The following is a 24,150-nucleotide window of genomic DNA, read 5'->3' on the forward strand; positions in this document are numbered from 1 at the left end:
ATAGATAGAGACACTTGAGTTGATTTACTACTAACTTAGTAATTTTGGGGAGCATTAGGAGTACTCAGAGTGCAGAGTTTTGCTGATAGTTACTAGTGACCACCACCAGTTTTATTTATTATTTAATATAATCCGTTCTCTGCCTGAAAAAAAACGATACACAGTCACATACCATATCTGTGCTCAGCCTCAGTGTGCTGCATGATAATATCATCTATGTATATCTGACTGTGCTGAGTGCTCACTGCTCACACAGCTGAATTGTGGGGGAGACTGGGGTGCAGTTATAGCAGGAGTACAGTGCACACTTTTGCTGCCAGTGTGACTGACCAGTGACCACCAGTATATTGTCTGCCTGAAAAAGTTAAACACTCCTGTGGTGTTTTTTTTTTTTATTCTATAAACGCATTCTGCTGACAGTGTCCAGCAGGTCCGTCATTCATTATATTATATAAATATTTACCTGCAGTAGTGTTATATTTTTTTTGTTCATCTCTATCATCTTTATCATCTCTATATTAGCAGACGCAGTACGGTAGTCCACGGCTGTGGCTACCTCTGTGTCGTCAGTGCTCGTCCATAATTGTATACCTACCTGTGGTGGGTTTTTTTTTTCTATCCTCTTCATACTAGTAGTTTAGGAGTCTGCTGACAGTGTCCAGCAGGTCCGTCATTATATTATATATACCTGCAGTAGTGATATACATATATTTTTTATATCATTATCATCTCTATACTAGCAGACGCAGTACGGTAGTCCACGGCTGTAGCTACCTCTGTGTCGTCAGTGCTCGTCCATAATTGTATACCTACCTGTGGTGGGGGTTTTTTTTTTCTATCTTCTTCATACTAGTAGTTTAGGAGTCTGCTGACAGGGTCCAGCAGGTCCGTCATTATATTATATATACCTGCAGTAGTGATATATATATATTTTTTATATCATTATCATCTCTATACTAGCAGACGCAGTACGGTAGTCCACGGCTGTAGCTACCTCTGTGTCGTCAGTGCTCGTCCATAATTGTATACCTACCTGTGGTGGGGTTTTTTTTTCTATCTTCTTCATACTAGTAGTTTAGGAGTCTGCTGACAGTGTCCAGCAGGTCCGTCATTATATTATATATACCTGCAGTAGTAATATATATATATTTTTTATATCATTATCATCTCTATACTAGCAGATGCAGTACGGTAGTCCACGGCTGTAGCTACCTCTGTGTCGTCAGTGCTCATCCATAATTGTATACCTACCTGTGGTGGGGTTTTTTTTTCTATCTTCTTCATACTAGTAGTTTAGGAGTCTGCTGACAGTGTCCAGCAGGTCCGTCATTATAGTATATATACCTGCAGTAGTGATATATATATATTTTTTATATCATTATCATCTCTATACTAGCAGACGCAGTACGGTAGTCCACGGCTGTAGCTACCTCTGTGTCGTCAGTCACTCGTCATCCATAAGTATACTAGTATCCATCCATCTCCATTGTTTACCTGAGGTGCCTTTTAGTTGTGCCTATTAAAATATGGAGAACAAAAATGTTGAGGTTCCAAAAATAGGGAAAGATCAAGATCCACTTCCACCTCGTGCTGAAGCTGCTGCCACTAGTCATGGCCGAGACGATGAAATTCCATCAACGTCGTCTGCCAAGGCCGATGCCCAATGTCATAGTACAGAGCATGTAAAATCCAAAACACAAAATATCAGTAAAAAAAGGACTCAAAAATCTAAAATAAAATCGTCGGAGGAGAAGCGTAAACTTGCCAATATGCCATTTACCACACGGAGTGGCAAGGAACGGCTGAGGCCCTGGCCTATGTTCATGGCTAGTGGTTCAGCTTCACATGAGGATGGAAGCACTCAGCCTCTCGCTAGAAAAATGAAAAGACTTAAGCTGGCAAAAGCACAGCAAAGAACTGTGCGTTGTTCGAAATCACAAATCCACAAGGATAGTCCAATTGTGTCGGTTGCGATGCCTGACCTTCCCAACACTGGACGTGAAGAGCATGCGCCTTCCACCATTTGCACGCCCCCTGCAAGTGCTGGAAGGAGCACCCGCAGTCCAGTTCCTGATAGTCAGATTGAAGATGTCAGTGTTGAAGTACACCAGGATGAGGAGGATATGGGTGTTGCTGGCGCTGGGGAGGAAATTGACAAGGAGGATTCTGATGGTGAGGTGGTTTGTTTAAGTCAGGCACCCGGGGAGATGCCTGTTGTCCGTGGGAGGAATATGGCCATTGACATGCCTGGTGAAAATACCAAAAAAATCAGCTCTTCGGTGTGGAAGTATTTCAACAGAAATGCGGACAACAGGTGTCAAGCCGTGTGTTGCCTTTGTCAAGCTGTAATAAGTAGGGGTAAGGACGTTAACCACCTCGGAACATCCTCCCTTATACGTCACCTGCAGCGCATTCATCATAAGTCAGTGACAAGTTCAAAAACTTTGGGCGACAGCGGAAGCAGTCCACTGACCAGTAAATCCCTTCCTCTTGTAACCAAGCTCACGCAAACCACCCCACCAACTCCCTCAGTGTCAATTTCCTCCTTCCCCAGGAATGCCAATAGTCCTGCAGGCCATGTCACTGGCAATTCTGACGAGTCCTCTCCTGCCTGGGATTCCTCCGATGCATCCTTGAGTGTAACGCCTACTGCTGCTGGCGCTGCTGTTGTTGCTGCTGGGAGTCGATGGTCATCCCAGAGGGGAAGTCGTAAGACCACTTTTACTACTTCCACCAAGCAATTGACTGTCCAACAGTCCTTTGCGAGGAAGATGAAATATCACAGCAGTCATCCTGCTGCAAAGCGGATAACTGAGGCCTTGGCATCCTGGGCGGTGAGAAACGTGGTTCCGGTATCCATCATTACTGCAGAGCCAACTATAGACTTGTTTGAGGTACTGTGTCCCCGGTACCAAATACCATCTAGGTTCCATTTCTCTAGGCAGGCGATACCGAAAATGTACACAGACCTCAGAAAAAGACTCACCAGTGTCCTAAAAAATGCAGTTGTACCCAATGTCCACTTAACCACGGACATGTGGACAAGTGGAGCAGGGCAGACTCAGGACTATATGACTGTGACAGCCCACTGGGTAGATGTATTGACTCCCGCTGCAAGAACAGCAGCGGCGGCACCAGTAGCAGCATCTCGCAAACGCCAACTCTTTCCTAGGCAGGCTACGCTTTGTATCACCGCTTTCCAGAATACGCACACAGCTGAAAACCTCTTACGGCAACTGAGGAAGATCATCGCAGAATGGCTTACCCCAATTGGACTCTCCTGTGGATTTGTGGCATCGGACAACGCCAGCAATATTGTGTGTGCATTAAATCTGGGCAAATTCCAGCACGTCCCATGTTTTGCACATACCTTGAATTTGGTGGTGCAGAATTATTTAAAAAACGACAGGGGCGTGCAAGAGATGCTGTCGGTGGCCAGAAGAATTGCGGGACACTTTCGGCGTACAGGCGTACAGAAGACTGGAGCAACACCAAAAATGCCTGAACCTGCCCTGCCATCATCTGAAGCAAGAAGTGGTAACGAGGTGGAATTCAACCCTCTATATGCTTCAGAGGTTGGAGGAGCAGCAAAAGGTCATTCAAGCCTATACAACTGACCACGATATAGGAGGTGGAATGCACCTGTCTCAAGCGCAGTGGAGAATGATTTCAACGTTGTGCAAGGTTCTGCAACCCTTTGAACTTGCCACACGTGAAGTCAGTTCAGACACTGCCAGCCTGAGTCAGGTCATTCCCCTCATCAGGCTTTTGCAGAAGAAGCTGGAGACATTGAAGGAGGAGCTAAACAGAGCGATTCCGCTAGGCATGTGGGACTTGTGGATGGAGCCCTTAATTCGCTTAACCAGGATTCACGGGTAGAAAATGGAAAGAAGATCTTTCTTGCGCTATTCTAACAAGTGTCAGCCTCTCGTCCCACACAAAGAAACCTTCACCGTGGTTTCACTTCAGGAACATACACAAACAGGAAACGTGAGGAAGAGATGGCGCAACTTGTCACTTCTAAAGACACACAGAGATGCTTACACAAAATGTTCTCACAGCCGGAGAAAGATGGGTGAATCAGTGTTCACCTTCCACAAATATAAATTCTATAAATATAATAAAAAGAAACACAAAAACATAGTGTATATTTAAATATACACAGACAGAATTGCACTATTTTTTTATCTTCTCTTTTTTATGTGCCATTTGGATTTTATGCTTCCTGCATATTTGTGAAGTTGATTCATCACGCTTATGGATTTCTATATGTGAATTTAACAATTCCATCATGTGAGTGAGACCAAGAAGCAATAAAGGCACATCAATTAATTTATTTGGAATACACTAATTTTTTGTGTTTCTTTTTATTATATTTATAGAATTTATATTTGTGGAAGGTGAACACTGATTCACCCATCTATCTCCGGCTGTGAGAACATTTTGTGTAAGCATCTCTGTGTGTCTTTAGAGGATTCACGGGTGGTCAATCTGTTGAAATCAGAGCACTACATTTTGGCCATCGTGCTCGATCCTAGATTTAAAACCTACGTTGTATCTCTCTTTCCGGCAGACACAAGTCTGCAGAGGTTCAAAGACCTGCTGGTGAGAAAATTGTCAAGTCAAGCGAAACGCGACCTGTCAACATCTCCTCCTTCACATTCTCCCGCAACTGGGGGTGCGAGGAAAAGGCTCAGAATTCCGAGCCCACCCGCTGGCGGTGATGCAGGGCAGTCTGGAGCGACTGCTGATGCTGACATCTGGTCCGGACTGAAGGACCTGCCAACGATTACGGACATGTCATCTACTGTCACTGCATATGATTCTCTCACCATTGAAAGAATGGTGGAGGATTATATGAGTGACCGCATCCAAGTAGGCACGTCAGACAGTCCGTACGTATACTGGCAGGAAAAAGAGGCAATTTGGAGGCCCTTGCACAAACTGGCTTTATTCTACCTAAGTTGCCCTCCCACAAGTGTGTACTCCGAAAGAGTGTTTAGTGCCGCCGCTCACCTTGTCAGCAATCGGCGTACGAGGTTACTTCCAGAAAATGTGGAGAAGATGATGTTCATTAAAATGAATTATAATCAATTCCTCCATGGAGACATTCACCAGCAGCAATTGCCTCCACAAAGTACACAGGGAGCTGTGATGGTGGATTCCAGTGGGGACGAATTGATAATCTGTGAGGAGGGGGATGTACACGGTGATGAATCGGAGGATGATGATGAGGTGGACATCTTGCCTCTGTAGAGCCAGTTTGTGCAAGGAGAGATTAATTGCTTCTTTTTTGGTGGGGGTCCAAACCAACCCGTCATTTCAGTCACAGTCATGTGGCAGACCCTGTCACTGAAATGATGGGTTGGTTAAAGTGTGCATGTCCTGTTTATACAACATAAGGGTGGGTGGGAGGGCCCAAGGACAATTCCATCTTGCACCTCTTTTTTCTTTCATTTTTCTTTGCGTCATGTGCTGTTTGGGGAGTGTTTTTTGGAAGGGCCATCCTGCGTGACACTGCAGTGCCACTCCTAGATGGGCCAGGCGTTTGTGTCGGCCACTAGGATCGCTTATCTTAGTCACACAGTTACCTCATTGCGCCTCTTTTTTTTCTTCTTTGCGTCATGTGCTGTTTGGGGAGTATTTTTTGGAAGGGCCATCCTGCGTGACACTGCAGTGCCACTCCTAGATGGGCCAGGTGTTTGTGTCGGCCACTAGGGTCACTTATCTTAGTCACACAGCTACCTCATTGCGCCTCTTTTTTTTCTTCTTTGCGTCATGTGCTGTTTGGGGAGTATTTTTTGGAAGGGCCATCCGGCCTGACACTGCAGTGCCACTCCTAGATGGGCCAGGTGTTTGTGTCGGCCACTAGGGTCGCTTAGCTTACTCACACAGCTACCTCATTGCGCCTCTTTTTTTCTTTGCGTCATGTGCTGTTTGGGGAGTGTTTTTTGGAAGGGCCATCCTGCGTGACACTGCAGTGCCACTCCTAGATGGGCCAGGTGTTTGTGTCGGCCACTTGGGTCGCTGAGCTTAGTCACACAGCTACCTCATTGCGCCTCTTTTTTTCTTTGCGTCATGTGCTGTTTGGGGAGTATTTTTTGGAAGGGCCATCCTGCGTGACACTGCAGTGCCACTCCTAGATGGGCCAGGTGTTTGTGTCGGCCACTTGGGTCGCTGAGCTTAGTCATCCAGCGACCTCGGTGCAAATTTTAGGACTAAAAATAATATTGTGAGGTGTGAGGTGTTCAGAATAGACTGAAAATGAGTGGAAATTATGGTTATTGAGGTTAATAATACTTTGGGATCAAAATGACCCCCAAATTCTATGATTTAAGCTGTTTTTTAGGGGTTTTTGAAAAAAAACACCCGAATCCGACGAAAAAAATTCGGTGAGGTTTTGCCAAAACGCGTTCGAACCCAAAACACGGCCACGGAACCGAACCCAAAACCAAAACACAAAACCCGAAAAATTTCCGGTGCACATCTCTAGTGAAAACAAGGGTCCCCTTTCAGTTCGTGGTCGGGTGTCCGTTTTTTTATTTTTTCAAGTACGTGGATTACAAAAGGATTACAAGCAGAGGAGCCTTCAACCATGGATTATGTGAGTATAATTTTTTTTACAGGTACACCATGGATTCTACTGGAGAAGAGGACCGACCTGCGTGGGAACATAAGGTAAGTATGTGTATATGGAGGTGTGGATGGATGTATTAAAGTTATACTTTCAAGGTGTGTGTGTTATGTCTTTATTGGGGTATTTTTTTAGTAGTAGTACTACAGGTACCAGCGGGCCCATTTTTCCGCCGCATGCTGGTACTTGTGGTTCTCCAAGTACCAGCTTGCGGGGGAGGCTTGCTGGGCCTTGTAGTACTGCTACTAAAAACAATATCAAACACTTATCACAAAGGCTATCAGCCCCCCATCCGCAGCCCATTGGATGGGGGGGACAGCCTCGGGCTTCACCCCTGGCCCTTGGGTGGCTGGGGGGGGGACCCCTTGATTGAAGGGGTCCCCACTCCCCCAGGGTACCCCGGCCAGGGGTGACTAGTTGGATATTTGATGCCACGGCCGCAAGGCACTGTATAAAAGTGACCCCCGGCTGTGGCATTATCTGTGCAGCTAGTGGAGCCCGGTGCTGGTTTCAAAAATACGGGGGACCCCTACTCTTTTTGTCCCCCGTATTTTTGGAACCAGGACCAGGCGCAGAGCCCTATGCTGGTTGCTTAAATATGGGGGAACCCCTGTCCATTTTTTCCCCATATTTCTGCAACCAGGATCGGCTCAAAGAGCCCGAGGCTGGTTTGCCTTAGGAGGGGGGACCCCACGCATTTTTTTTCTGAAAATTTAGAACATTTCCCCCCCCTTCCCACTGAAAAACATGCACGGATCTCATGGATCCGTGCATGCCTATACAAACACGGGATAAAAAAGCAGGTCTGTTTTTTTTAGCACTTTTTCACGATTTGTATTTTATCACGGCAGTGTTTGGCTATTGTCGGCAGTGTTTGTGTTTTGCACTTTTTAGTAAATTCCCGATTTCTAGCAAATTGCAGGCGTATTTGACCGATGGTGTATTGATTCCTGATTTTTTCCTAGGACTTCCAAAATATTACGAATGCCCTCATCACTGCCGTGATTTTTGCTTAGTAAATTACCGAGATGACACTTTGATTAAAAAACGGCATCTCGGTCAAAATCGGGACCTTAGTAAATATACCCCTGTGTGTGCATACAGGGGCTGCATTGTCCTGTTCACATATTGTGAAGCAATGCTAAAGTAAAAACCTGCAGCACAGGCAGAAAAGGAGATAATTTCTTATGAACAAACCTTTGGTCTGCCACAAAATATCTTATCAGAGTAATTATTCCCCAAAATAAAAATACCATTCCATTGCATAAACAGGAAGTTTGTTCTTTCACCCGCCTGGATAATGAGCTTCTATGAGCAGAATTACCACAATGATTAACCATGCATGGATGTGTCAGCAATACGACATGTAGATACGAGTCTATTAGTATTGTGCAGAGCTTAAGGCTATATAGCATATAGAAAGTGTCACTGGCCGACGTTCCACACAACTGAGCGACTATTGGCAGGTTGTGCATTTGCCGTGATTGCATTGCGCATGCGTCAAGGTGTCACTGTGATCTTGCTAACAATGAGAATTTCATCACAAAGTGATTGACAGGAAGTGACCATTTGGGGGAATTAACGGCAGGGCCTGGTTAAGCCTTCAGTGGGCCCGGGGCACTTAAGAGTGGGGGAGGGGCATCCCCTCCGTTCAGCACCACCCCCTGTCTGCGGGGGCGCCAACAGCTCTTTTTCAGGCCCCAGTAATGGGAGGGTGCATGGTTAACGGTGCCTATATTAGATTTGGTGGGGGCAGGTGCGATCGCCTTCGCACATCACATAGGAGAGAAGCTGACTGCTGCTGCTGCTGCCTCTCTCCCTAGCCCAGCACACAGCAGCGTGTGATGCACCCTGGAAGAGAGGCTGCTGAAGCAGCAGCAGTCAGTTCTCTCCCTGTCTGCCCGCTACCCCTTAAAACAGGCCCGGGTCCAGGTAAAGAGTACCTGCACCCCACCCCCTCTCGACACCACTGCCTGGCTGTAACAGATGTAGAAAAGGGCTGTCTCAAGTTTGTGAATAGGTCTATAGGTTAGAAGTTATAACAATTTTAATATATAGAAGCAGTGGCGTCACAAGGGGGGTGCGGCCCGCAAACGGGTGTCACCCGCCGAGGGGTGACACCAAAATGCCTGCTCCTGCTCAGTGACAGGAGCAGAGTGCTGCACTGTTACATTATGTGCAGTACTCGGCTCCTGTCATTGAGCAGGAGCCGGCACTGCACATAAATCACTCCACAAGAGGCAGCACGCACCTCCCGAACCCCCCAAGTGACGAAAAATGGGGTCGGGAATCGAAGCCACGCCCTCCCGTGAAGCCACGCCCCCTTGTATGGCATCGCCGCACCGGGTGTACAAGGTGTTGGTGACACCTCTGTATAGAAGCATATACAATACACAATCAATAAAAATATAATTGCAGATAAAATGACACAGAAGTCAGCATTCACAGGGGGATATGTATGAATGGATGTTATGAGGGAGAAGTTGTATCAGTGCACATTATGTGCACTAATTAGAGATGAGCGGGTTCGGTTCCTCGGAATCCGAACCCCCCTGAACTTCAGCCTTTTTACACGGGTCCGAGGCAGACTCGGATCTTCCCGCCTTGCTTGGCTAACCCAAGCACGCCCGAACGTCATCATCCCGCTGTCGGATTCTCGCGAGGCTCGTATTCTATCGCGAGACTCGGATTCTATATAAGGAGCCGCGTGTCGCCGCCATTTTCACACGTGCATTGAGATTGATAGGGAAAGGACGTGGCTGGCGTCCTCTCCGTTAGAATAGATAGAGACACTTGAGTTGATTACTTAGTAATTTTGGGGAGCATTAGGAGTACTCAGAGTGCAGAGTTTTGCTGATAGTTAGTTACTAGTGACTGACCACCACCAGTTTTATTTATTATTTAATATAATCCGTTCTCTGTCTGAAAAAAAACGATACACAGTCACATACCATATCTGTGCTCAGCCTCAGTGTGCTGCATGATAATATCATCTATGTATATCTGACTGTGCTGAGTGCTCACTGCTCACACAGCTGAATTGTGGGGGAGACTGGGGTGCAGTTATAGCAGGAGTACAGTGCACACTTTTGCTGCCAGTGTGACTGACCAGTGACCACCAGTATATTGTCTGCCTGTAAAAGTTAAACACTCCTGTGGTGTTTTTTTTTTTTATTCTATAAACGCATTCTGCTGACAGTGTCCAGCAGGTCCGTCATTCATTATATTATATAAATATTTACCTGTAGTAGTGTTAATTTTTTTTTGTTCATCTCTATCATCTTTATCATCTCTATATTAGCAGACGCAGTACGGTAGTCCACGGCTGTGGCTACCTCTGTGTCGTCAGTGCTCGTCCATAATTGTATACCTACCTGTGGTGGGTTTTTTTTTTCTATCTTCTTCATACTAGTAGTTTAGGAGTCTGCTGACAGTGTCCAGCAGGTCCGTCATTATATTATATATACCTGCAGTAGTGATATATATATATATTTTTTATATCATTATCATCTCTATACTAGCAGACGCAGTACGGTAGTCCACGGCTGTAGCTACCTCTGTGTCGTCAGTGCTCGTCCATAATTGTATACCTACCTGTGGTGGGGTTTTTTTTTCTATCTTCTTCATACTAGTAGTTTAGGAGTCTGCTGACAGTGTCCAGCAGGTCCGTCATTATATTATATATACCTGCAGTAGTGATATATATATATTTTTTATATCATTATCATCTCTATACTAGCAGACGCAGTACGGTAGTCCACGGCTGTAGCTACCTCTGTGTCGTCAGTGCTCGTCCATAATTGTATACCTACCTGTGGTGGGGGTTTTTTTTTCTATCTTCTTCATACTAGTAGTTAAGGAGTCTGCTGACAGTGTCCAGCAGGTCCGTCATTATATTATATATACCTGCAGTAGTGATATATATATATTTTTTATATCATTATCATCTCTATACCAGCAGACGCAGTACGGTAGTCCACGGCTGTAGCTACCTCTGTGTCGTCAGTGCTCGTCCATAATTGTATACCTACCTGTGGTGGGTTTTTTTTTTCTATCTTCTTCATACTAGTAGTTTAGGAGTCTGCTGACAGTGTCCAGCAGGTCCGTCATTATATTATATATACCTGCAGTAGTGATATATATATATATTTTATATCATTATCATCTCTATACTAGCAGACGCAGTACGGTAGTCCACGGCTGTAGCTACCTCTGTGTCGTCAGTCACTCGTCATCCATAAGTATACTAGTATCCATCCATCTCCATTGTTTACCTGAGGTGCCTTTTAGTTGTGCCTATTAAAATATGGAGAACAAAAATGTTGAGGTTCCAAAAATAGAGAAAGATCAAGATCCACTTCCACCTCGTGCTGAAGCTGCTGCCACTAGTCATGGCCGAGACGATGAAATTCCATCAACGTCGTCTGCCAAGGCCGATGCCCAATGTCATAGTACAGAGCATGTAAAATCCAAAACACAAAATATCAGTAAAAAAAGGACTCAAAAATCTAAAATAAAATCGTCGGAGGAGAAGCGTAAACTTGCCAATATGCCATTTACCACACGGAGTGGCAAGGAACGGCTGAGGCCCTGGCCTATGTTCATGGCTAGTGGTTCAGCTTCACATGAGGATGGAAGCACTCAGCCTCTCGCTAGAAAAATGAAAAGACTTAAGCTGGCAAAAGCACAGCAAAGAACTGTGCGTTCTTCGAAATCACAAATCCACAAGGAGAGTCCAATTGTGTCGGTTGCGATGCCTGACCTTCCCAACACTGGACGTGAAGAGCATGCGCCTTCCACCATTTGCACGCCCCCTGCAAGTGCTGGAAGGAGCACCCGCAGTCCAGTTCCTGATAGTCAGATTGAAGATGTCAGTGTTGAAGTACACCAGGATGAGGAGGATATGGGTGTTGCTGGCGCTGGGGAGGAAATTGACAAGGAGGATTCTGATGGTGAGGTGGTTTGTTTAAGTCAGGCACCCGGGGAGACACCTGTTGTCCATGGGAGGAATATGGCCATTGACATGCCTGGTGAAAATACCAAAAAAATCAGCTCTTCGGTGTGGAAGTATTTCAACAGAAATGCGGACAACAGGTGTCAAGCCGTGTGTTGCCTTTGTCAAGCTGTAATAAGTAGGGGTAAGGACGTTAACCACCTCGGAACATCCTCCCTTATACGTCACCTGCAGCGCATTCATCATAAGTCAGTGACAAGTTCAAAAACTTTGGGCGACAGCGGAAGCAGTCCACTGACCAGTAAATCCCTTCCTCTTGTAACCAAGCTCACGTAAACCACCCCACCAACTCCCTCAGTGTCAATTTCCTCCTTCCCCAGGAATGCCAATAGTCCTGCAGGCCATGTCACTGGCAATTCTGACGAGTCCTCTCCTGCCTGGGATTCCTCCGATGCATCCTTGAGTGTAACGCCTACTGCTGCTGGCGCTGCTGTTGTTGCTGCTGGGAGTCAATGGTCATCCCAGAGGGGAAGTCGTAAGACCACTTTTACTACTTCCACCAAGCAATTGACTGTCCAACAGTCCTTTGCGAGGAAGATGAAATATCACAGCAGTCATCCTGCTGCAAAGCGGATAACTGAGGCCTTGGCATCCTGGGTGGTGAGAAACGTGGTTCCGGTATCCATCATTACTGCAGAGCCAACTATAGACTTGATTGAGGTACTGTGTCCCCGGTACCAAATACCATCTAGGTTCCATTTCTCTAGGCAGGCGATACCGAAAATGTACACAGACCTCAGAAAAAGACTCACCAGTGTCCTAAAAAATGCAGTTGTACCCAATGTCCACTTAACCACGGACATGTGGACAAGTGGAGCAGGGCAGACTCAGGACTATATGACTGTGACAGCCCACTGGGTAGATGTATTGACTCCCGCCGCAAGAACAGCAGCGGCAGCACCAGTAGCAGCATCTCGCAAACGCCAACTCTTTCCTAGGCAGGCTACGCTTTGTATCACCGCTTTCCAGAATACGCACACAGCTAAAAACCTCTTACGGCAACTGAGGAAGATCATCGCAGAATGGCTTACCCCAATTGGACTCTCCTGTGGATTTGTGGCATCGGACAACGTCAGCAATATTGTGTGTGCATTAAATATGGGCAAATTCCAGCACGTCCCATGTTTTGCACATACCTTGAATTTGGTGGTGCAGAATTATTTAAAAAACGAGAGGGGCGTGCAAGAGATGCTGTCGGTGGCCAGAAGAATTGCGGGACACTTCGGCGTACAGGCACCACGTACAGAAGACTGGAGCAACACCAAAAACGCCTGAACCTGCCCTGCCATCATCTGAAGCAAGAAGTGGTAACGAGGTGGAATTCAACCCTCTATATGCTTCAGAGGTTGGAGGAGCAGCAAAAGGCCATTCAAGCCTATACAACTGACCACGATATAGGAGGTGGAATGCACCTGTCTCAAGCGCAGTGGAGAATGATTTCAACGTTGTGCAATATTCTGCAACCTTTTGAACTTGCCACACGTGAAGTCAGTTCAGACACTGCCAGCCTGAGTCAGGTCATTCCCCTCATCAGGCTTTTGCAGAAGAAGCTGGAGACATTGAAGGAGGAGCTAACACTGAGCGATTCCGCTAGGCATGTGGGACTTGTGGATGGAGCCCTTAATTCGCTTAACAAGGATTCCCGGGTGGTCAATCTGTTGAAATCAGAGCACTACATTTTGGCCACCGTGCTCGATCCTAGATTTAAAACCTACCTTGGATCTCTCTTTCCGGCAGACACAAGTCTGCAGGGGTTCAAAGAACTGCTGGTGAGAAAATTGTCAAGTCAAGCGGAACGCGACCTGTCAACATCTCCTTCTTCACATTCTCCCGCAACTGGGGGTGCGAGGAAAAGGCTCAGAATTCCGAGCCCACCCGCTGGCGGTGATGCAGGGCAGTCTGGAGCGACTGCTGATGCTGACATCTGGTCCGGACTGAAGGACCTGACAACGATTACGGACATGTCGTCTACTGTCACTGCATATGATTCTCTCACCATTGAAAGAATGGTGGAGGATTATATGAGTGACCGCATCCAAGTAGGCACGTCAGACAGTCCGTACGTATACTGGCAGGAAAAAGAGGCAATTTGGAGGCCCTTGCACAAACTGGCTTTATTCTACCTAAGTTGCCCTCCCACAAGTGTGTACTCCGAAAGAGTGTTTAGTGCCGCCACTCACCTTGTCAGCAATCGGCGTACGAGGTTACTTCCAGAAAATGTGGAGAAGATGATGTTCATTAAAATGAATTATAATCAATTCCTCCATGGAGACATTCACCAGCAGCAATTGCCTCCACAAAGTACACAGGGAGCTGTGATGGTGGATTCCAGTGGGGACGAATTTATAATCTGTGAGGAGGGGGATGTACACGGTGATGAATCGGAGGATGATGATGAGGTGGACATCTTGCCTCTGTAGAGCCAGTTTGTGCAAGGAGAGATTAATTGCTTCTTTTTTGGTGGGGGTCCAAACCAACCCGTCATTTCAGTCACAGTCGTGTGGCAGACCCTGTCACTGAAATGATGGGTTGGTTAAAGTGTGCATGTCCTGTTTATACAACATAAGGGTGGGTGGGAGGGCCCAAGGACAATTCCATCTTGCACCTCTTTTTTCTTTCATTTTTCTTTGCGTCATGTGCTGTTTGGGGAGTGTTTTTTGGAAGGGCCATCCTGCGTGACACTGCAGTGCCACTCCTAGATGGGCCAGGTGTTTGTGTCGGCCACTAGGGTCGCTTATCTTAGTCACACAGCTACCTCATTGCGCCTCTTTTTTTTCTTCTTTGTGTCATGTGCTGTTTGGGGAGTATTTTTTGGAAGGGCCATCCTGCGTGACACTGCAGTGCCACTCCTAGATGGGCCAGGTGTTTGTGTCGGCCACTAGGGTCACTTATCTTAGTCACACAGCTACCTCATTGCGCCTCTTTTTCTTCTTCTTTGCGTCATGTGCTGTTTGGGGAGTATTTTTTGGAAGGGCCATCCGGCCTGACACTGCAGTGCCACTCCTAGATGGGCCAGGTGTTTGTGTCGGCCACTAGGGTCGCTTAGCTTACTCACACAGCTACCTCATTGCGCCTCATTTTTTCTTTGCGTCATGTGCTGTTTGGGGAGTGTTTTTTGGAAGGGCCATCCTGCGTGACACTGCAGTGCCACTCCTAGATGGGCCAGGTGTTTGTGTCGGCCACTAGGGTCACTTATCTTAGTCACACAGCTACCTCATTGCGCCTCTTTTTTTTCTTCTTTGCGTCATGTGCTGTTTGGGGAGTATTTTTTGGAAGGGCCATCCGGCCTGACACTGCAGTGCCACTCCTAGATGGGCCAGGTGTTTGTGTCGGCCACTAGGGTCGCTTAGCTTACTCACACAGCTACCTCATTGCGCCTCTTTTTTTCTTTGCGTCATGTGCTGTTTGGGGAGTGTTTTTTGGAAGGGCCATCCTGCGTGACACTGCAGTGCCACTCCTAGATGGGCCAGGTGTTTGTGTCGGCCACTTGGGTCGCTGAGCTTAGCCATCCAGCGACCTCGGTGCAAATTTTAGGACTAAAAATAATATTGTGAGGTGTAAGGTGTTCAGAATAGACTGAAAATGAGTGGAAATTATGGTTATTGAGGTTAATAATACTTTGGGATCAAAATGACCCCCAAATTCTATGATTTAAGCTGTTTTTTAGGGTTTTTTGAAAAAAAAACACCGAATCCAAAACACACTCGAATCTGACAAAAAAAATTCGGTGAGGTTTTGCCAAAACGCGTTCGAACCCAAAACACGGCCACGGAACCAAAACCAAAACACAAAACCCGAAAAATTTCCGGTGCACATCTCTAGCACTAATGCCGCTTCTCCCCCTTGTATTACAGTGGAGGTATGTGCTACATTACAGTGGGGCTATGCGCCTCTGTATATATCAGCACTGCTATCTAAAAGATAGCATGGGCAATGTATGAACAGTCAGCAGCATTGAATGTTCCAACACTTGCAGCTATAGATTTTGACAACTGCAGGTAGCGTTTCCCTTTCTCCACAGCAGGGATAGTGTTGTCCCTGCCTGTGGAGGCATCTGGACTTCGGGCTGCACAGGAGATCTTGCAGGAATAGCGAGATCTCACGCATGCCCAGTGAGCCAGCTGGGGGAGCGAAACAGCGCATTAGCACTAGGCACCTTGGTAAAGAGGCAAAGTGGAAGGAGCCATACCGGCTTGAAACATGCCGGTTTCATACATCTGCCCCACTGTCTCTTATGATGTGCTTGAAGTTGGTAATAACCTGAATATGTATTTTAAGAAAAAATGTACTGAAGGATTCCAGCAATGTCTATAATAATAATAATAATAATAATAATAATAATAATAATAATAATGCCAATAAAGTGTCCACAGATGTACGTGACCAATGTTGGTGTATACTATAAGCAAAGCTGGCGCAACCATCTCAGCAAAGGCATACATTGCAGGGAGGCGCTGGGCTGGAGAGGCGTTCTCCCCGCTCTACTACCCTGCTGCTGTGTCCACTGTTACTGCGCTTATCAGACTGTGGGGTCTATTTACTAAGCCCTGGATGGAGATAAAGTCGCTGGAGATAAAGTCCCAGCCAATCGGCTCCTAACTGTTATTTTTCAAACACAGCCTGTGGCATGGCAGTTAGGAGCTGATTTGCTGGTACTGTGAAATGTATCACTTTTCAAGGCTTAGCACATCTCCCCCTGTCAGTGCTTAGCCTGGTCTGCCCACGGAAGCTAAGCAGATGTGAGTCTGGCCAGTACCTGGATGGGATACCTACAGGGAATACCGGGTACTGTTTGTTACATTTTTTTTTCTTATATTTATATATTTTTGACTCTTTGGCACAGTTTTTGATAATGCCTAACAGTATCGATCAGCATTTTCAACCACGTGATTATGCATCAGCCTGGTATTAATGCACCACTTATAGTTTATATACTATTATACTTGTCATCGGATTCCGCTGCCATAACCGGTATGGTAAATGTTGACATCTTTGTTACAACACTCCAATACAGGCTTCCGTTTCAATTGAAATTGGTTTCTGGTTCCCGTCACAATCGTCACTTGATTATTAAGAATTTTTTACACATTTTATGTCACTTTCCATGTGTGGTCCCTGTCTGCATAGGTTTTTCTACTTACACTGATTCCAATGTTTGTGATTGTTATTTATGCTGCTGCCGCTGATAGCCACATACATTGTGTATTTGTATGGCACTGCTACCTACACGGGCAGCCAAAGCCGCTGCCAGGCAGGGGGCTTGCTTTGTTTACCTTCATAAACCCGCCCACTCGGCTGGCGGGCGGTGACAAATGAGTGTGCAGACAGCTCAGCCACCTATTGACAGCGTGGACAAGGTTTGTATCCATTTGGCGCCTAAATGTACTATATAAACATTTTCTGGGCACTGTGTAGGAAGCCCCTGAAGAAAACAACTGTGCTGTGGTTGAAACAGCTGTCGGGCTGCAGCTGACATACAGACACCTGTGGATTTGTTTCAAGAATAAACAGAACCTGTTTTTTTCACCTAAATGTGAGTGCTGTTTCCCCCCCCCCATTTTCTAAGTGCTGGAAAAAGTGAGTGTTTATATTTAACCCCTTCTGGACCCTGTACCACCCATCCATCCTTTATCAGTGTGCTGTCTTGTAAAATCCAATGATCCGGCACTCCCTATACAAACAGTTACTTAGCTGGTTGCCTGCAAATGTAAATCAACGTATTCCTCCACAGCAGCAGCACTCCAAACATGCACAAATTGGCACTACTGTGTAGCATAACGTGAATAAGGGGCACTACTATGTGTCGTAATGTGAAATGTGCAGTGGTGTAATGTGAAATGTGAATAAGGGACAGTACTATGTGTTGTAATGTGAATAAGATTGTGATACTGTGTGGCGTAGTATGAAATGTGGGTACTATTGTGTGGCCACGCCAATTCCTTGTGAGACCACAACCCTTTTTCGTGGCATGTGCCTTCGGCGCATGCTATACCTTTGCAAAGTATGGGAGGGAGGGCGCAAATTTATAGTTTGTAAGGGGGTGCCAAACACCCTAGCACCAGCCATGACTATAGGTACACTCCCTTGGGCATATAAAGTTCAGAAATCATATATTATACTACAGCATATAAGACCGATCTCACCATGAATTAGAAGTTGGATAGCTTCACTGTATAAAATAGGGTTTCTTCCCAAATTTGGATGAACTGCATATGATGCAGAGATGTGCAGAGATTTTCATGGTGCCACTGCTAAAACTGTGCTCAGAGGGAAGGGCAGATAACTTTGAGCAGAGGCGGATCCAGAAGAAAATGATAGGGGGGGCACGATGGAAGGGGCAAGTACATTTGGGTGCGGCTTCGGTGCATGTGAGGTGGCGCTTCTTATACAATGCCCACAGTTGTAGCGCTCATTATGCAATGTCCACTGTACTGGTAGTGCCCCTTATATAGACCCCATAGTAGTGGTGCCCCTTATGCAATGCCCGTATTGCCCCCAGTAGTAATGTTGCCTGTAGTAATGCCCCCAGTCATTATGCCCCCCGTGGTAATGCCCCTGCAGTTATGACCCCAGTAGTTTACCCCCCCTTTAGTTTAGCCTCCCAGTGGTAATGCCCCCTCTAGTTTAGCCACCAGTAGTAATGCCCCCCTGTAGTTTGCCCCATTGTAGTTTAGCCCCTGTAGTTATGCCCCCCTTATAGTTTAGCCTCCAGTAGTAATGCCCCCAGAAGTTTGGCCCCTGTAGTTATCCCCAAGTAGTTTGGCCCCTGTAGTTATGCCCCCAGTAGTTTGGCCCCCCTGTAGTTTATCCCCCAAGTAGTAATGCCCCTGTAGTTAAGCCGCCAGTAGTAATGCCCCCAGTAGTTAGCACCTTTGTAGTTGGCCCCCAGTAGTTTGCCCCCAGTAATGATGTCCTCCAGTAGTTTGCCCCCAGTAGTAATGCCCCCTAGGACTTTGCCCCAATAGATGACCCCCCAGTAGTAATGCCCCCAGTAGCTGCCCCCCAGTAATAATGCCCCCAGTAGCTGCCCCCAATAGATGACCCCCCAGTAGATGCCCTCCAGTAATAATGCCCCCAGTAAAAATGTCCCCCAGTAGCTGCCCCCAATAGATGACCCCCCAGTAGTAATGCCCCCAGTAGATGCCCCCCAGTAATAATGCCCCCAGTAAAAATGTCCCTCATTAGGTGCCCCCAATAATAATGCTCCCAGTAGGTGCCTCCCAGTAATAATGCCCCCAGTAGATGGCCCCCAGTAAAAATGTCCCCCAGTAGCTGCCCCCAATAGATGACCCCCCCAGTAGTGATGCCCCCAGATATAATGCCCCCAGTAGGTGCCCCCCAGTAATAATGCCCCCAGTAGATGGCCCCCAGTAAAAATGTCCCCAGTAGCTGCCCCCAATAGATGACCCCCCCCAGTACTGATGCCCCCAGTAGATGCCCCCAGATATAATGCCCCCAGTAGTAATGCCCCCCCCCAGTAGTAATGCCCCTTGTTGATGCCCCCCAGTAGTAAAGTCCCCCCGTAGTTTGCCCCCAGTAGATGCCCCCGCTGCATTAAGGAAGAAAAAAACATACTTACCGAGCCCCGTTCCCGCGCCGCTGCAGTCCTCCTCCTCCCTGGGCGTCCGCTCCTCAGTAAGCACTATGAGAGAGACGTCATGACTGACGTCTCTCCCATAGCGCACAGTGACGGCGCCAGAAGCCGGAGCTCAGTACTGAGCTCCTGCCTCCGGCTGCCGCTGTGCAGGGAGACGGGCGCCCGCTGGTAACACAATCTCAGCGGGCGCCCGTCATCTCTCTGTGCGGCGCCGGGGGAGAACGGGGGACGGAGGCCGCAAATGACAGGGGGGGCACGGGCCCGAGTGCCCCCCCCCCCCCCCCTGGATCCGCCACTGACTTTGAGCAACGTCTACGAAATATGTAGCAGCCGGAAATTATGTTACAAATGTTACAGCTTAGATATTTGAAGGGAAAAGGGGATGGGGAGACCTGAGCACAGGTGTATCAATTAGGGTGTGAATCAATTGCTAAGAATATATTGTTCCACAGTGTAATATAAGTACCATGGTTTTATTTATCCAGTGGAATTCCACTTAGAAATGTCTCAGGTGGAGCTGCTCCCCTGAGAGTATGGTGAATGTATATACAAGAAGAGGTAGAAGAAACTCTCTTTTTCTGGGGCACTCTTATACTTATAAAATGTAACTTTTATTACTGTACTTTAAAAACAATAAGTATTGTAATCGCATACAGATAGACAAACATCACATATAACATATAGTTGTAGATCATAGCAGAGATAATAAATTATCTTGCTGTAATAAATGCTTCAAATAGACAATGGGGGTAATTCCGAGTTGATCGCAGCAGGATTTTTGTTAGCAGTTGGGCAAAACCATGTGCACTGCAGGGAAGGCAGATATAACATGTGCAGAGAGAGTTAGATTTGGGTGGGGTGTATTCAAACTGAAATCTAAATTGCAGTGTAAAAATAAAGCAGCCAGTATTTTCCCTGCACAGAAACAAAATAACCCACCCAAATCTAACTCTCTCTGCAAATGTTATATCTGTCACACCTGCAGTGCGCATGGTTTTGCCCAATTGCTAAAAAACTTGCTGCTGCGATCAACTCAGAATTACGCCCAATATGTAGTTCACTGATAATTATTTCGCTCAAGCTTTCTGAATTATCAGTGAACTACACATTGTCTATTTGGAGCATTTATTACATCAAGAGAATTTATTATCTCTGCTATTATCTACTATAGCACAGGTTCTCAAACTCGGTCCTCAGGACCCCACACAGTGCATGTTTTGCAGGTCTCCTCACAGAATTGCAAGTGAAATAATTAGCTCCACCTGTGAACCTTTTAAAATGTGTCTGAGTAATTAATACACCTGTGCACCTGCTGGGTTACCTGCAAAACATGCACTGTGTGGGGTCCTGAGGACCGAGTTTGAGAACCCCTGTACTCTAGTATTAGTTTGAACGCACCTCACCAAATATAAATCTCTCTGCACATGTTACATCTGCCCCCCCCCCCCCCCTGCAGTGCACATGGTTTTGCCCAATTGCTAACAAACTTGCTGCTGCGATCAACTCAGAATTCCCCCCCATGGTTTTGTTCATTAGTGTGCTTTTTTGGTTTGCTACAAACCTGAAAACCCCATAGTGTTAATTTTCAACACTCATTTAGGGTGAGAAGTACATATGAAAAAAAAACTGGAAACATTTAAATGACGGAAAGAGGTGCTGCTATGGGGACAGATTAGCATTTAATGTCACTTTTCATTGTTTTAACCAGGTGCATTTTCTGAAGCATCTGCAAACCTGCAAAACTGCGTGGGTGCTATAACTTTAAACATGCCAGTAATTATTATTACATTTTACTGTGAGGGAAGGGGGAGGGTACCATTAAGAAATTAGTAGCTGGTACTGCGTACCACCTACCAACTTGCCACTGGCGTGTCACAATTTGTTCCGTTTTCACGTCTGACAAACTGCAGGTCACAAACCGAGAGAGCACAGGAAGAGCCCGGACAGCCACTTGTGGGCAGCACAATAACTTTTTTTTTGTGCAGATGCAGCAGCGTGGCGTCACTGACGAGAAGCCCAACCACCCCCAAAGATGCAAGCAGCATTCCCATCATGCATTAGGATTTAAGTGTGGGCTTTGCTGGGCTGGGGAGACATGGGTTGGAGGTTAAGGGGCTGGAGAACCTTGAGATGAAGACACAGGCTGGGAGACAGATGACCTACTGTAGCTAAGAGACAAAGAGGGGGAGGTTGATAGACACAAATGGGGGATGCTGAGAGACACAGCAGAGTAGGCTGGGAGACACAGAATGGGGGGTTGTGGTACACAGAGGGGTTGTCTGAGAGACACAGAGGGGGAGGTTGAGAGACACAGAAAGGGAAGCTGAGAGACACAGGATGGGAGGCTGAGAGACACAGGGGTAATGATGCTAAGAGATACAGAGGGGGAGGCTGAGAGATACAAAGGGGAAGACTGTAAGACACAGAGGGGGAGGTTGAGAGACACAGGGCACAGGAGGCTGGAGTGACTGTGCACAAGGCTGGAGTAATGGAGTAGGAGGCTGGGGAGACACACTGGGAAGGAGGCTGGAAAGGCAGGGCAGGAGGCTGGATGGGATACAGCTCACAGGAGGTGACACAGGGGCCACAAGCTTGGTTGAACATCTGTTGCATGATAATTACATTGGTTATATTCCTATACAAACAGGCATCTGCTGGACCATCTGCCTAGGGAGGAGCAGTTTCTTTAGAGGTTACTTGTACAGAATAACCACAATAAAGGCAATGGTGAGGAATGCTCCCAGAGTGACGAGAAACAGGTGGTGTGTCATGCTGACATTCCCCCCGCTTCAAGTGGCCCTACCCCTCATGAAGCATGGCCACACTCATTTTTTGCACACATGCCTTCAGTGAGCACACAGAATACCACTAAGAAATGTTCCCTATTTGCACTATTGAGAGGATAGCTGTGTGAAGGGTGTAGTACTGGTGACCGGCGGTCACCTTACAGACGCCGGGATCCCGGCAGCATACCGACGCCGGGATCCCGGCGGGGAGGGGCGAGTGCAGCAAGCCCCTTGCGGGCTCGCTGCGCTCGCCACGCTGCGGGCTCGCTGCGCTCGCCACGCTGCGGGCTCGGTGGCGACCTGCGGTCGCCACGGGTTCTATTCCCACTCTATGGGTGTCGTGGACACCCACGAGTGGAAATAGTCCCTGTTGGTCGGCATGCCGACCATCGGGATAGTGAGCCGTCGGGCTCACGGAGGAGGTCATGTGACTGTCGGTCACATGAATACCACCCCTGTGTGAATGGGGGAGAACTATATCTGGGGAGGAGCTGTGTGATGGGGAAGATCTGTGTGAGGGATTTATATTCAGTATGTTTTTATATATTCATTAATGCTGGGTCCTAAACCAGGTTCTTGCTTACTTGCTTAGGGTCCGGTGTGGTCTTACTGTGGCTATGAACAAGAGGCATGTATTCCACAAAAGTAAAATTTCCTCTTTGACTTTTGCTAAAGACTGCGCTGCCACTGTGTACTATAAGCTATGGAACACTGTGGCATCATACAAATTAATAATAATGTCAATAATAATAGTATGTTCAGGGCCAGATTAACAATGGGGCGGATAGAGCTACAGGCCTATATATATATATATATATATATATATATATATATATAGGCACATCGTCATAAGCATTGACATTTTATTTCTATATTTCTCACAAAAGTATGCAATTGTTCTATTGTTATGTATTTACAGAGTCTTGTGCTGGGCATACACATAACAATTATCTGGCCGATCCGCCCGATATCAGCGAATTGGTCAGATAATTGCAGCATGTATGCGGGCGACCGATCTGAAAATATAGATCTGTCGGGCAACCGACTCATCCAGCATGCCCCTCTGATTCGATATTTTTAAAATGTGATGTCGACCACATCGGGCAGTGTATGCCCTACTGCGGCCGACCGACGGACATTCCCATGGGGAAATGTCTCCTCCATGCGGGCAGAGTACCGATATCAGGTGACAATGACATACACTGTGAGAGATTTTGCAGCGTATGTGCCAGATATTGGAAGGGTCTGATAAAATGGCTCGGTCTGATAGACATTTTATCTGACTGCGTATGCCCTGCATTAGAGATTGATAGTGTAGTGGGTGTGCACACTCACATGGCTCTGGCCACACCCACACAGTACTGGTTATAGCTCCTCCCCTTCTCAGTATAGGCCCTTGAACATTTTCTGTCCCAGGCCCATATGGCCCTTAAACTTCAAGACATTATTTTGTTCTATTGGCCAGAATGTACATACAGGTATGTGTGCTTTTCTGTAGACAGATACTGATCTGGGAATATATTGAAAACTATCATCCTCCGTTTGTTTTACATAAAAGGTGATTGTTATAATCTTTATGTTACAATATAGTATCACTGAGGATCCAGTAAGAATGCCAATGTATTAATTATTAATTATTTTGAAGGATGGTTTGTATAATTTAATTTGCTTGTGACACAGGTGGAATGAATCATGCCGCTATAGACTGGATATTTATAGGGGGCCGTTTGAACACCTAAACATATGATTCTGATGAATCTGTCTGTCTACAAATCAGTGAAATGCGCTAAGCCTTTTTCTGCCTGCTGGACTCTGTAACCAACCCTTTGTATACACTTTGGACTGCAATACTAATACATCTGCAGAGTTTTGGCTACTGTGTGGCTTTTCCCTACAGCCAAAGGCGTAGCTACCATAGGTGCAGGGAGTGCAGCTGCTATGGGGCCCAGAGCAGAGAGGGGCCCATCTTTGCTGTGAAACTTACATGTGTTATATACCTTTTTCACCATTGGGTGGTACATAGGGGCACTTACAATCTTTTGCCTTGGGGCCTACAATATATCTGTTTATGTCCCTGAACCTGCTCATTGGAATGTGGTAGAAACAAACTGGAGGGCAT

General features: G+C 46.6%; 1 long non-coding RNA gene across 3 annotated transcripts in view; it reads left to right on the forward strand.

Moving 5' to 3' along the window:
* LOC134909477 (uncharacterized) overlaps nucleotides 1-24,150 on the forward strand; it is a 289,430-nt gene that overhangs the window by 138,372 nt on the left and 126,908 nt on the right. The window lies entirely within an intron of this gene.

The sequence above is a fragment of the Pseudophryne corroboree genome, chromosome 4, assembly GCF_028390025.1.
Source record: "Pseudophryne corroboree isolate aPseCor3 chromosome 4, aPseCor3.hap2, whole genome shotgun sequence".
NCBI classification, from domain to species: Eukaryota; Metazoa; Chordata; class Amphibia; order Anura; family Myobatrachidae; genus Pseudophryne; species Pseudophryne corroboree.